This window comes from Lissotriton vulgaris, chromosome 5 (assembly GCF_964263255.1).
Source record: "Lissotriton vulgaris chromosome 5, aLisVul1.2, whole genome shotgun sequence".
Taxonomy (NCBI): domain Eukaryota; kingdom Metazoa; phylum Chordata; class Amphibia; order Caudata; family Salamandridae; genus Lissotriton; species Lissotriton vulgaris.
This window is the reverse complement of record NC_141693.1, coordinates 1560708585-1560723308: the sequence shown is the minus strand read 5'-3', so window position 1 is coordinate 1560723308 and position 14724 is coordinate 1560708585.

Sequence of the window (14724 nt, the reverse complement as noted above, 5' to 3'; positions counted from 1 at the left end):
CGAAGGACTCCGGCGTGAGGTCACTAGCAGCTGAGATCCTCTCCACCAGAGGGGCAAAGCAAAACCCCAATTTCTCGTTGGTTTATTCTGCAATTCCCCCCTGATCGAGAGTACCCCTTTTTAATGTCCCTCTCTGAGATACAGAGAGACGACCCCAACGCGGAGTCCCGGCGGAGTCGCCAACTGAAGTACTGAAAATTATTCACCACCTCCCAATTACAGTTATCGTCACAACCAATCCCATTTGCATTACCAATAACCAGTCGGTTGGCAGTGTAGAAGGTCCAAGCATTTATTAGACAAAGACAAACTCTGCCAGAGGAGCTCCTTGCGACCTAACCCCACGAGGTCCGCCAAGAAGACTGCTGGCACATTATCAGAACATCATGTATATACAGTTGCATTTGCAGAATCATTGCCCAAGATGGAAAAATACAAGCTGGTACAGTTTGGTGCTTGAAGGAAAGACCATATATGGCAGACAAAGCGCTCTTGGTTTCGCTCATCCTAGATTAGCAAGGTCGGCCGGGCGACTCCCTTCTGCCAGCTTCTGAACAGCCTGCCCCGCACCCCTCCCGGAATGTGCTTATCAGGCCCTCCTCTGCTACCTACAACCTTGACGGGCCTAACGAGCTGAAACAGCAATTCTGCAACAGTTGGCGTATTTCTCAGGAGAATGCTTTCCAATATAGGGAAGTGAACGGGGGCTGTTAATACAGGACTCCGAGCGAGGCCACAAAATGGCGTCGGTCGGGACAACAAAACGTAAAATGTAAAGGCCAATGCAAGCTAAGGTCCTAGAACGTGACAGATGGAAATATGCTAATGTGTATGTGTATATACTAATAGGTTTAGATACATCATGCTAATTCTAACACATCGATTATAGGAACTATATCGTTGTACCTTGATGCTAGTTCCTCAACCTAGCATGTGAGCAATGTGAAGGTGTAACAGAGATTAATAGATGTGATATTAATGAGGAGGTGCTATTGTGTGACACAATTTAATGCCCACATCACTCTCCCTGATTATGAGATGTGAACACGTTGACTTGTATGTGCCTGTGCAGTATCAGTGACCTGGACAAGGAGAGCATCATAGAGAGGATCATACATTGAAAACAATTCCAAACAGTGGCCCACAAAATATGAAACCCCTTGCCAGGTCCTGGCGGGACATCTATTTGCTGAGAAGTCGACTGAAACTAGTATAGCTTACCATCGGTTGCGTTCACAAAGATGTCAGTTCTGGACGTCATCAAGTAGGAACAGCAGTGGCAGAATGTGTATTATAGGCGGCACAGAACGTATGAAGCTGAGTACAAGGGAGTTTCAGTCTTTCAGCTCTCGCTTTTTGCCAGGTCAGATTGGTGTTTGGACTGCCACAATCACGCCGGCAGGAAGGCACATTTTAATTGGGGCGGCAGTAACACTGGCGGTCTGCCCTACGACACATGCATTGACCTATCCTGCCAGTGCTAAGTCGAGATTTCCTGGTGGCTGGACCACGACCGTCTTTCATCTATGGAACCGCATGCATCGTTATAGGGTGGTTGGGTCTCCAATGGTGCGTCTGTGATTCCGACACCGTTTTAACGGTGGCACCATGACTGCCAAACTCAAACATCAGGCCCTTACTATTATTCGTTAGTTTTCTAATCTGATCCAGCAACACTAGGATAAACTTGAAGAGTTGGCTGATTAAATGAAGGAAGACAGTCATCCTAGCGCAATCCAGTCCCACTCAGGCATTTTAAGGGTATAGCACAGAAGATTCATTGTGCCTGTTGACTGTTAGCCAGGAAAACAGCTTCTTTCTGTAGATCTACTTGCTAATTTAAACTTTTATGAGCAAGCAAGACATTGGCTTCATCTTATCAAACACATCTGCAAAGTCTTAACAGTGAAATAGAAGCCTCTGAATCGCTGCATTCACTGTTATTGAATCAAACACACAACAACTAGGTACTCCTCAAAACAAATTTTGAGGCAATGCATTGAATGTAATATCACAGTATGCTATTGCCAGTCAATATTTGTGCTGTGGAGATTGAACCACGGTATTCCCATTATAACACCAAAACATTAGGGCATCAATGAGATCAAAAGCTATCCCACCTTAGATTGATGTCAGGGGCAGAGATTCAGTTTGCAAAATGCCTGGTCCTGCGTTAAGGTGCTGACAACCCTTCTACAACAACTTCTACAACTCATTTCTGGATTTTCTTTTAAGACCACTTGAAGGCCCAATTGTCTGGCAAATTTAGAAACAAAGAAATTATTCATGACTTCCATGTCCAACAACACACAAACCTTAACATACTCACTGTGAGGTTAATGGAAAGCACTATGTATTGCCAAATGTCTCTGTGTAGGGACTATTTGGTCTCATTGGGCAAGAACTAGAAAGGGGAGACCAAAAGAGGTGTGTCGCTCAGTTAGGTGGTCTCCTTTATGGGAGAGTGTTCATGTTTTTTCATGCCAAATTGGAGTCTTGATGGCCTGAGGTTTAACTGGACATTTTCTATCAGTACAGTAACACTATTTTCTTTATTCTCTTTGCCTTTTCCTCACTGGACAGCATCCCTCATATCCTCTGAATCTGCATAGGTACAGAGATATAGACTGCAGCCACAACCTGTACTGGTAAGAGCGATGGGGCGGTGGACTGGGTGTGGGGGTGGTTTCGACAGACGATGACGAGGGAAAATTAATCATTTATTTAACTATCCCTAGTCATCGTCTGTCAAAATCCACGGCTGATAGTCTTTTTTTTATCACCACAAGCAACTATGACTTTGGTTTCTGTTATACATCATTCTCCTTTATACTGTCCTAATCTATGGGTTGATTTATGATCAAATCAGCTAGATTTTGTTGCAAAGGTGAGGCAATGACAAGTGGGACCCACGTGGGGCCCAGGTCCCTGTACCTGTGATTAAACGAGAAGACCTGAGTTTGGCTATCACAGGCCTGGTTCTAGGTTCTGTGGGTATTGCAAGGTCTAGGGACATGGCTTGTTCTGAGCTAGTGTTTATCTTACTCTTGCTTATGATAACACTTTGCTGTTCAAACAACATGGTGACAGTTTAGGGCTGAATGGCTTTTTCATGAATGCCTTGCTATCAGGCATTGTGTGATCCCATAGCAAGGCAAAACAGCTCGTCTATTGTGTTGTATCATTTGGAAACACAAAGCCTTTATGGTAAAGCATACAGGTAAAATACGTATCATTTGGACAGGGAGAAGTCGAGAAGCGGCGATGCTTCTTCGACTTCTTCTTGTGCTTTAACTTACCTGTCCCCGAGTGCGAAGACTTGGAAGAAGAGTGATGATGATGACTCCGCGACCGGTCCCTCGACCTCCCACGGGACCGGGATCTCGAACAGCGCGTAGCCGACTGCCGGGCCTCAAGAAGCTTTCGAGACCGCTCCCTCAAAGACTTCGGATTCATGGTCCAGCAGTCGGAGCGTGACTTGGGGTCATGGTCGCGCTCCAGGCAGAAGAGGCACGCGTGGTGCAGATCTGTTATCGACATTAGTCGGCTACAGGAACCGCAAGCTTTGAAGCCAGGTATCCTTGACGTGCACCAGGAGTCGAAGTCTCGAAAACGATGTCGACAAAAGTCAGCAAAAAGTCAGTCAAAAAGTGACTGAAGGTACCCCTCTCTCTGGATCTGCGCTGGCTGGCGTGGAAAAAAAACTGACGTCAGCAGCATCTAAGTAGCTACCGCTGCATCATCCCGGCGACCACGATGCCAACGGTGAACGCAAAGCCGACCGACGCCACCTTTCGACGCGCAGGGGTACTGCTGATGAAAAACTTTCCGGATCCAGTCTGACACCTGGGGGTAATTCTAAGGTAAGGAATCGAAAACTAACCTATGTTTCTCACAGATATATCATTACCGAAGGTAAGTAACTTGTTCATTTTGTTCCTAAAATGTACACATTAGAGTTTAATAGTTTTGGCTATAACAATAAGAATATGAGCTCAAGTGAGTTATTGCTTTACAGTAGAAGAGTTTAAATGTAAGTTCAGGTGAACTATCCCAGCTCGGAGTAAAACATTGTTCCCACTGATAACAATGAAACACCATCCTATTAGAATCTGAAAGCTGCGTACCTTTTAAAATAATGCTTATCTCTTAAATGGTCTGTGTCAAGATATGGTTAAGCATCCTGTAGATATACCTATGCCTAAGCTTGAAAGTATTAAAAAAGGTCCTTGACACTGTCTGTGTCCGATTCACTGCGAAAAGTCTTGGCTAGATGACATCATCAAGGTTTAGAGAGAAGGATTGTGGCATCTGTATTGATTTTGTTGACCCAGGATCTGCGACTGAAGTTTTTCTCCAAAGGCACCATCTTGAAGCAACAGCTATGAGGTTGACAGCAGCCTCACTTATAGCGACACAATGTTCGTAATGATTGCTCATGTAACTGTACATATACTGGTCTAGGCTCAACGAAAGTCTGACAAATAATGTCCACGCACCACTTTAATAAGAATTACCACCAATGTGATCCACGCGGTCAATGCGATACCCATTAGGAGTGACCAAAAATAACTCCAGGGAGACACTTCTATTTCTATGGAGCCTACCAGTTTTGCTCATTGCTATTTCAACCTATGTGAATAGAAAATGATGGTGTATGCGTCATTTGTCTCATTGGCCTGTGAGAGAAATCTCACATTCTAATAGCTCAAAGTCTTACTTTGGTGTTTGTTTGGTTCACAGTTGATTACCTTCAAGTTCGCAACTTGTGTTGGGTGCATCTGATGCAGACTAAACGACATCAGATAGATCCACATTCTCCTCCTTTCCTCCACCACCAAAGTTCTTATTGGATAACTGTGGCGAACGGGCCACATGGTTTTATTAAATTGACCAAAATTTGCCTTATCTTCTTTGAACCAATCAACAGCAGCAAGATCCCAGTTATTGTACATCTTCTTCTTAAGTAGGCGGGCCCGAAAACCTCTTTTTCAGGAATCTTTTCTTCCACAAAGTCTTGCTAACCAACCAGACAGCATCAAAATCCTCCATGAATGAGGAGAAACTTGCACTTCAGACATATGTTCTGAAAATCCTGCAACAGATCAAGGCAGGATCGTTCACGAGGATCACCACCCCCTGGGAGTTCAGTTTCGTACATAAAATCAATTAGGGCCAGATGTATGCCCATTTGATTTTGCGCCTCGCAATTTGCGACAAATTGCGAGTTGCAAATTGCGAGGCGCAAAATCAAATATACAACAGTGTGTTTAACATTTTTGCTATTCCCAATGGGGTCGCAAATTGCGAGGCTCATTGATGTTAATGAGCCTCTCGCAATTTGTGAGTCCATTGGGAATGACAGGCCCTCCCAGGGATGATGACCTTCTGGGCTCAGCAGACCACCATTTCAGGGACTGCTTTTAAATAAGCAGTTTTTTTCCCCAATGCAGCCCGTTTTCCTTAAAGGAAAACGGGATGCATTTTTTTTTAAAAAAAAATGTTTTAATAAAAATTTTTTTTACATGAAATGTTTTTGTTTCATTTTTTAAGGGCAGGCAGTGGTCCAGGGACCACTGCCTACCCTTAAAAAATAATTTTGCATGCATTTACAAAGGGGAAGGGGACCCCTTCCCATTTGCGAATGAATTACCACCTATTTGAAGTAGATGGTAATTGCAAGTGTTTTGCAACCGCAATTGCAGTCGCAAAACATTAGTACATGGGTTTGAGACACGCTATTTGGAAGGGAACGCCCCATCCAAATAGCGAGTCTAAAAACTTCTTTGCATGTCGCAATTCATTTGCGACTCGCAACATAGTGTTTGTACATGGCCATGACAATTTTAACATGGGCAAACGGGGCGCTAACCCGTTTGCGCATGCTAAAATTGTTTGTATATCTGGCCCTTAGAGTTACCAGGTAGAAATACATTCAGCCACTCTAAGAATCTGATTGTAGTTTCAATAGACCTGAAGTTGTCCCTCTACTGATTATCATTTGGAAGTGAAAACTGGGCCTTGATCTTAGTGAAATTTATGCACCAAACCCACATCAAAAACGCACAACATATCTTTTGAATCTACAGCTACCAATATGTATCTATACGGAGTTACTGTTGGGAATGGGCCGATTTACAGAGTAGCTGACACTCCAGGAAGCACTATACCTATGCTCTCATCATCTGTCAGGATTAATTTGTCTCAGCTACCCTCCAGTTCACTGCCGAGCCAGGCCTGGAATTCCAAAACCCTCACGTTTCCCTTCAAGAATTCTCCTCAAGAAATTGAGGTTTCAGGGTTTCACAATTTTTTGGGGAATGCAATTATCTTAAAACATGTGCCGCCTCTTACAGCGGGCCTTACATGCCCCATCTCCATTATCACACACCCACACCCAGGGCCTCTCCACATGTTCCCAGGCCATATTGGGTGTGGTTCTATTTCCTTGGGAATACCGATCTGTGATCCATTCTAGCCTAAGGATGTTCTTTGGTCATCAGGATGCCACCAACTCCAGGACAACGCGTTTTGATTCCAACATTCTGCTAGTATCTATGTAGTATTTGTATAATCAAAACTAGCCAAAAGGCAGCACAGTAAATATTGCTCACGGGACAGCCTGGGGCTAACAAACCCCCCGCAGTGCGGGCCCCCCCAGTCTTCAGTACATGAAGGGGGCCCCCTCAGCTCTTCTGTAGAGAGCTCTGTGTCTCTTGCTCTAGAAAGCAGCTGCAGTGTGCTCTGAGCTCCTTGCCTGACTGAAGAGAAACAAAGTAGCAAGAAACATTGTTTCTCTTCAGTCAGAGCCACGAGTCTGGCCTGGGAAAAGGATGGGGTGGGGACCAGAGAGAGCATTTGCAGGGCACTGCTCCTCTGAGGCAGCAGAGCTGACTTGGGCCGGAGAAAGTGTGCAGCTGCGGGCTTCCCTACACTTGAAGGCGCCCCCTCAGCCCCACACTGAAGAGAGTGCTTAAGCACAGGCCTGAGCAATGCGCATCAGATCTGTTTAGCTTCAGCCTTTCTTTGGGAAGGTAGCAGTGTTCTGAAAGGTCTCCACACAAAAAAGAAACTGTTGCAATTTGTAGCTTTCTGTTTCTTTCTGGTGTAGAGAGGCCTGGAATAATAGGAACCCCAGGATTTATCAATCAATCTGAGCGCTGGGGTGGAGAAAGAAACAGTAGTCAGAGCAGCGAAGGAGAAGGTCAGAAGGAAATTCAAAGGAAGAAGCAATGCTGAGAGGGAGAGACAGGTGATAGAACTCTGTGTGTGAATGTGTGTGCACGCAAAGGTGTTTAATTCCCCCCCCCCCATGCAGGCGGTCACTGGACCCCTCAGCCTTGCCCTGATTTTCAGCAGACAGCAACTTGCTCTGTTCTTTGTGCAGAGACAGTGCAATAAGTTGACACTGCTCTGAATACATGTAAGTAACACTTTATTGTTACGTTTTAGACAGCCACTGATTCTACAGGAAGCCAGGCCAGGGTTTTTTTTTTTGCAGGGGTGGTTGATCGGATCTTGCAGAAGGCCTGGAAGGATGACTAAAGCAGGATTCAGTGATTGTCTGTGGACCCTCCTACTTCCAGCCTGCACCCTCAGTAAGAGTCCATTATCAGTCAGACTACAGTGGTGGCAAGCAACAAAGAGCAAAAGGGTCTCTCATGCGTCCTGCAGCATCCTTCTCCCCGACCTTTTAGGCATCCTTCAGCTGCTGAAGGGCTGTGATTCCTGGGTTTAAAGAAGTAGTGAGGCCAGCGCTGGACTAGATGGTGTCCCTCAAACAGGTGAGTCTGCCAACAGCCCTTTTCTTTCTAACTTGATGTTATAAAGGGTGGCATGGAGTAACTGGCAGGCCCTGGGGGTATTGGGCCGACACCATAGCATTCATTATGCCTTACCACCTGGTCACACCAGACTTAACAAAACCCTAGAAGCCCCCACTGGGGCCCCTGCAAGTACTGAACAAAGGCAACTATTTTAACAATGCCTGACAGCGGGTGGAATCTGGGTATGAGTGACTCCTTGCATTGCTTGGTCTTGCTTTTCAGAGGTAGGTTCTGCCCCCACCCTCCCAAAGTGAGATCTGACCAAGTAAATGCACATGCATTAGGATTTCCAACCTCAAGCAGAATTACATTTACCGCAGATGTGGATTGCACATGTTGCTCTGGGATGGAGATGAGACCCAAGTCAGGTTCAGATCCGGTGTCTGGCAGTGGCACTGTTGGCTCAGACTGTCAGTGCCTAGGTATTGTAGCAGGATGGCCCTATAGCTCAGAGCCCTGGCCTGCAGCTCTAGCCCAATGATCATCTGAATAGTGGACATTGCTCCTTTTACATGTATGTTTTTCTTCCATAATTATGGAAAGCTGGGTGAGAAAGATGGGACAGTTTTTCTATTTTTAAAACTGCACTAACATGAGTGCACTGCACTTCCTTAAAATGTATGCTTTTCAAGTTGTTGGAATGCACTGAAACTTGTATAAAAGCTCTCACAGCTCTGCTACTCAGAATAAAGCAAACCTTTAAAATACCATAGTGTAACGAGGGGAGGCTGAGTGGAAACGAGGAGTGGTGGACACCCGGAACTGACCCCGTAATGCCTCCTTCATTACAGACGGACCCCTGGGATTCAGGACAGGACGAACTTGAGGAAGAGGAACACGGCGCCTTTAATTGGGCGTTCACTGAGGAGGAGAACACTCCTTCTGTACACGTCAGCAACGCCGGATTGGATAAACCCCAGGAAGTGTTGTTTGTGGCGTGTGACATCACCCCGGAGGAGAAGGCGAGGAGCGGCGTTGGAGAGCGGATTGGAGATTGCAGCACAGGAGTACGAAGGATTCCCGAAGAACATCCCGGAGGAAGCGGAGAAGAGTCCCACGGAGAGCCAGGAGGCCAACTACCCCGTGAGCCGCCGTGCCACACTCCCGGGGGAGGAGTGTGGCTGTCCCAGGTACGGCGGCGTATGGCGGCTTGGGTGGGAAGCAAGCATGTGTGAATAGTGTAAATAGCCCCGTGTTCGTTCTCCCTCGTCTTTTCCCTTCCTATCGTTTCCATTACCCCGCGTTTATTTCCTCACTGTCTGTAAACCCGTCTCACACCACTGACTTCAGCCAGATGCACGTTGTCACCGGTGATCCCCAGTCTCACTACCCACGGCCCCAATGTGTAAACCCCCAGAAGACATTGGAACTAACGGCACCCTCTCTGTTGGTCTTCTTTTGCATGGGAAACCGGAGCCAGGGGAGTCGCCTTATAGACCAGACCTTGAAGCGAATAGCTACGACCAGAAAACCAAGAAGGAGACAACCAGAACGCCAAAACGGATCCCAGTCAGTTTGCCAAGGAAAGACTAACATTCAGAACCAGGAGGACTTTGATGTTAAAATCAAAACGTGTGATTCCAATAAAACCATCTTTACCTCTACAACCCGGTGTCTCTCTCATCCCTGACCCACAACCTGGTGTATCTATCAACCCTGATCCACAAGCCCAGTCCACAGTGGTGTCAGAAGTGGGATCTACTCCCTCAGATCAAGACTCGAACATGGAACAAGTCATCCAAACCTTAATCAACGGGCAACAGAAGCTTGAATGGGCCATCAGCCAACAAATTAGCACAGCAGACGCAGATCGAGCCTTATTCCGCACCACAATGACTCAACAAATGGACAATCTGCAAAAAGTAGTCCAGACACCGGGGACCGCAGTTTCACTGGATCGAAGGCCTGCCGGACCCCATCCTTCAGGAGTAGCCTTACAGAAGTATGTCATAGGTGAAGACCCGGACGCCTTCCTGGTCAATTTTGAGAGAGCGGCCCACGCTTGTGGGTGGCCGGAAGAAAAATGGCCCTTCTTTCTCGCACCCTTATTGACGGGTGAAGCACAGACAGCGTACCAGGTCGCAAACCATGCGGGTACCTCCACATACACAGAGATCAAGGAGGTGATATTAGATCACCTAGGGATGGATGCAGAAGCATATAGGCTCAGGTTTCGGAAGGAAAAGGGTGTAACCGGGGAAAACCTGAAAACTTTGTATTTACGTCTTAAAATGGCTGCAGAAAAATGGTTAAAACCTGAAACCAGGAGCAAAGAAGACGTAATGACAAGTATAGTCCTTGAGCAGTTCATGGAGGCATTACCCTATGGTACTCAAAGATGGTTGAGACAACATCCAGGACTGACTGCAGCTCAGGCGATTGAGATGGCGGCCAACTACACAAGGGCAGCACCTAGATCTTTTCCGTGGGAGTCGGAAAAAACCTCAAAGATACCAGCCCCTCCCACTAGGATAGAGAAAAAAAAGGCCATCTATGAACCCCTGAAAACACGGCCCTTCCACCCGGATGTAACCCCAATGAAGGGGCCCCAGTGCTTTGAATGCGGGGAGTGGGTCCATATAGCACGGATGTGCCCCCGTAAAAGACCTGTTGAGGAACCCATGGAAGTTGGATATATACCCAAAACCGTGATGTACACCGCAGAAATGGGACCTTCATTTTATGTAAGGGTACGGGTGAACCACGCCCTTGTGAAAGCTCTCTTAGATTCGGGGTGCAGACAATCCGTTATACGGGAAAAACTACTGTATCCCTCTCAGATAGGTCAGGAGGGCGAAGTGCACATCAGGTGTGTCCATGGGGACGTTAAGACTTATCCCATCGCACGCATCACTATACACCCGATAGGAAGGGAACCTTGCTCAGTGAGAGTAGGGGTGGTGGGGTCACTGCCCGAAGAACTGATCCTGGGGGTAGATAATCCTCATTTCCTGTCCTTATTTAAAAGAGAGTTAGACAGTCGTCCTGCTGAGGCTTATTTGTCCGCCGAACCATGGGTCATAGACAGGGGGTTCAAGTTTGCACAATCTAACGACCCTACCCTTTTGAATGCTTGGGAGGCCGCCCACATTGCACAAACGACTGCCACATCTCAAAGATACCCCCGCTTTAGTATTGATAATGATCTACTAGATCGGGAAGGAAAGGAGGGAGATCATAGACAACTGGTGGTGCCAAAAGAATTCTGAGAACAGATATTGTTCTACGCACACACTCACTTAACAGCAGGACATAGCGGGGCAGAAAAGACCACCCAAAACATACTGCGTCTGTTTTACTGGCCCGGTATATATAAAGAGACAGAGGCCTATTGCCAACACTGTGAGGTGTGTCAGAGGAAAAATCTCACCAAACCCCCGTCGGTGCCGTTACAACCCTTGCCCGTTATCGGCAATCCATGGGAACGCGTGGGGATGGATCTTATAGGGCCTCTTCCTCGCACCTCCAGGGGTCACACCTATGCCTTAGTGGTGGTGGACTATTCCACCAGATTCCCCGAGGCTTTTCCTCTGAGCGCCCCAACCACCAAGAATGTAGCAGAGAAGCTAGTAGAACTATTTTCAAGAGTTGGGTTTCCCCGTGAAATCCTAACGTATCAAGGGACACCCTTTGTTTCACGTATGATGATGGAGTTATACAAAACACTGGATCTCCAACACATCCGCACTTCTGCTTACCACCCACAAACGGATGGTTTAGTGGAAATGTAAATGTAAATGTAAATGTATTGCAGATACAATAGGACATTAAAAACCACCCTTAAAAAACTGTTGAGTTCAGAAAACAAGGACTGGGACAAAATGCTCCCGTTAGCTCTGTATGTGGTAAGAGCACAGGTCCAGAGTAGCCTCGGATATTCCCCCTTTGAGCTTTTGTATGGCCGGCAACCGAGATCCCTACTCGAAATAACCAGAGAGGCATGGGAAAGAGAAGAGGCTAATGAACAACGCTCCCTACTAGACTACACCCAGCAGTTAAGGTCCAGATTAGGTAAGCTGAGAGATTTAGCCTATTCAAACCTGAAGTCGGCCCAAAGCCACCAAAAGCGATACTACGATAAGGGTAAACGATGGAGGTCCCTGAACAAAGGGGACTGGGCCCTAGTGTTGCTCCCTTCCTCTACGCAAAAGTTTAGGAGTGAATGGAAGGGACCTTACCAAGTACTAGAGAAATTCGGCAGTACCACCTATAGGTTACAAATGTCGCCCAATCGCAAACAAACCTTCCATATAAACCTCCTGAAGAAGTGGATAGGCCCAGTCCCACGAACATCTAATCTGGTCCTACCTGAAGATAGTTCTAAGTCAACCCTAGCATACCTACCCATCAATCCAGAGCTAACCGATGCTGAGAAACAGGAATTACTTAAAGGTCTTCGCCCTTTTTCTCCCCTGTTCTCAGACACGCCTGGATGCACCCACTTGGCAGAACATGAGATTCATACAGCCAAAGGGAGTATAGTGTAACAAAGAGCATATCGCATCCCAGCCGCAAAAAGGGCAGACGTAAGAAAGGAAGTCGCTAGCATGCTAGATCTTGGTGTCATCAGACCATCAAAGAGCAACTGGTCATCCGCCATAGTCATGGTACCCAAGCCTGACGGGTCTACCCGTTTTTGCATGGACTTCAGGGCGTTAAATGCTGTTTCCACCTTTGATGCATTCCCCATACCCAGGGTAGACGAGCTGATAGAACGAATAGGGGAAGCCAAATATATAACGACTCTGGATTTGACCAAAGGGTATTGGCAGGTACCCCTAAGGGAGGAGGACCGCCACAAAACAGCGTTTGGCACCGAGGAAGGATTATATGAATTCAATGTCCTTCCTTTCGGACTCCATGGGGCACCTGCCACGTTCCAGAGACTTATGAATAAGGTATTGGCTCCCCATACCAGTTACAGTTCTGTGTATCTTGATGACATCGTCATCTTCAGTCACACATGGAAAGACCACTTAGAACACCTAACCAAAGTAATGGCCTCTTTGAGGGTTGCCCGACTTCATGTAAATGCCAAGAAATCTCGAGCAGCATTCCCAAAGGTGAAATATCTCGGGTTCATGGTAGGGGACGGTGTAATTGCACTCCAAGAAGAGAAAATAAAAGCCATCACAGAGACTCCCTTTCCCTCTACAAAAAGGGATCTAAGGGCATTTCTGGGCCTTATGGGCTACTATCGGCGTTTTATAAAGAACTTCGCCGACATAGCCACACCACTAACTAATTTATTGCAGAAGACTGTCAAAAACTCACTACCTCAACCTCCTTCCCAAGAAGCCAGGAATGCCTTCCTCCTCTTGAAGAGAGCCATTACCACCAGCCCTGTGCTTATACCTCCTGATTTCGAAAGACCCTTTTCCCTAGCCACAGATGCTTCAGACACGGGTATAGGGGCAGTTCTGTCACAAATAGGGGAAGATAATGCAGAACATCCAATACTATACATAAGCCGTAAACTCAATCCCAGTGAACGGAAATATCCCACTGTTGAGAAAGAGTGCCTAGCCATACGTTGGGCTGTTGATAAATTGCGTTATTACCTGGAGGGGAGGGCATTCACACTCTACTCGGATCATGCCCCTTTACAGTGGATGCAAAAGAACAGGACACAGAATGCTCGGATGCTGCGGTGGTTTCTGTTTCTTCAACCCTTTGCCTTTACAGTAGTGCACAGGAAAGGGAGGGAAAATGGGAACGCAGATTTCATCTCCCGCATGCCCGTTCTCCCCGATTGGGAGAATCCAGGGGGGGAGGAGTGTAACGAGGTGAGGCTGAGTGGAAACGAGGAGTGGTGGACACCCGGAACTGACCCCGTAATGCCTCCTTCATTACAGACGGACCCCTGGGATTCAGGACAGGACGAACTTGAGGAAGAGGAACACGGCGCCTTTAATTGGGCGTTCACTGAGGAGGAGAACACTCCTTCTGTACACGCCAGCAACGCCGGATTGGATAAACCCCAGGAAGTGTTGTTTGTGGCGTGTGACATCACCCCGGAGGAGAAGGCGAGGAGTGACGTTGGAGAGCGGGTTGGAGATTGCAGCAAAGGAGTACGAAGGATTCCCGAAGAACATCCCGGAGGAAGCGGAGAAGAGTCCCACGGAGAGCCAGGAGGCCAACGACCCCGTGAGCCGCCGTGCCATGCTCCCGGGGGAAGAGTGTGGCTGTCCCAGGTACGGCGGCGTATGGCGGCTTGGGTGGGAAGCAAGCATGTGTGAATAGTGTAAATAGCCCCGTGTTCGTTCTCCCTCGTCTTTTCCCTTCCTATCGTTTACATTACCCCGCCTTTATTTCCTCACTGTCTGTAAACCCGTCTCACACCACTGACTTCAGCTAGATGCACGTTGTCACCGGTGATCCCCAGTCTCACTACACACGGCCCCAAGGTGTAAACCCCCAGAAGACATTGGAACTAACGGCACCCTCTCTGTTGGTCTTCTTTTGCATGGGAAACCGGAGCCAGGGGAGTCGCCTTATAGACCAGACCTTGAAGCGAATAGCTACGACCAGAAAACCAAGGAGACAACCCGAACGCCAAAACGGATCCCAGTCAGTTTGCCAAGGAAAGACTAACATTCAGAACCAGGAGGACTTTGATGTTAAAATCAAAACGTGTGATTCCAATAAAACCATCTTTACCTCTACGACCCGGTGTCTCTCTCATCCCTGACCCACAACCTGGTGTATCTATCAACCCTGATCCACAAGCCCAGTCCACACATAGTAACGCTGCATTCAATCTACTTATTCCTAGTGTCTTCCCATCACCTTGCAAGTTTCTACGCCCAACACAACATCCCTTTTTTTCCCTGTTGGTTGCCTCACTTATTATTATGTGGGTTACTTGATCTCCGCTATCTCCTAACGTGTAGTTTTC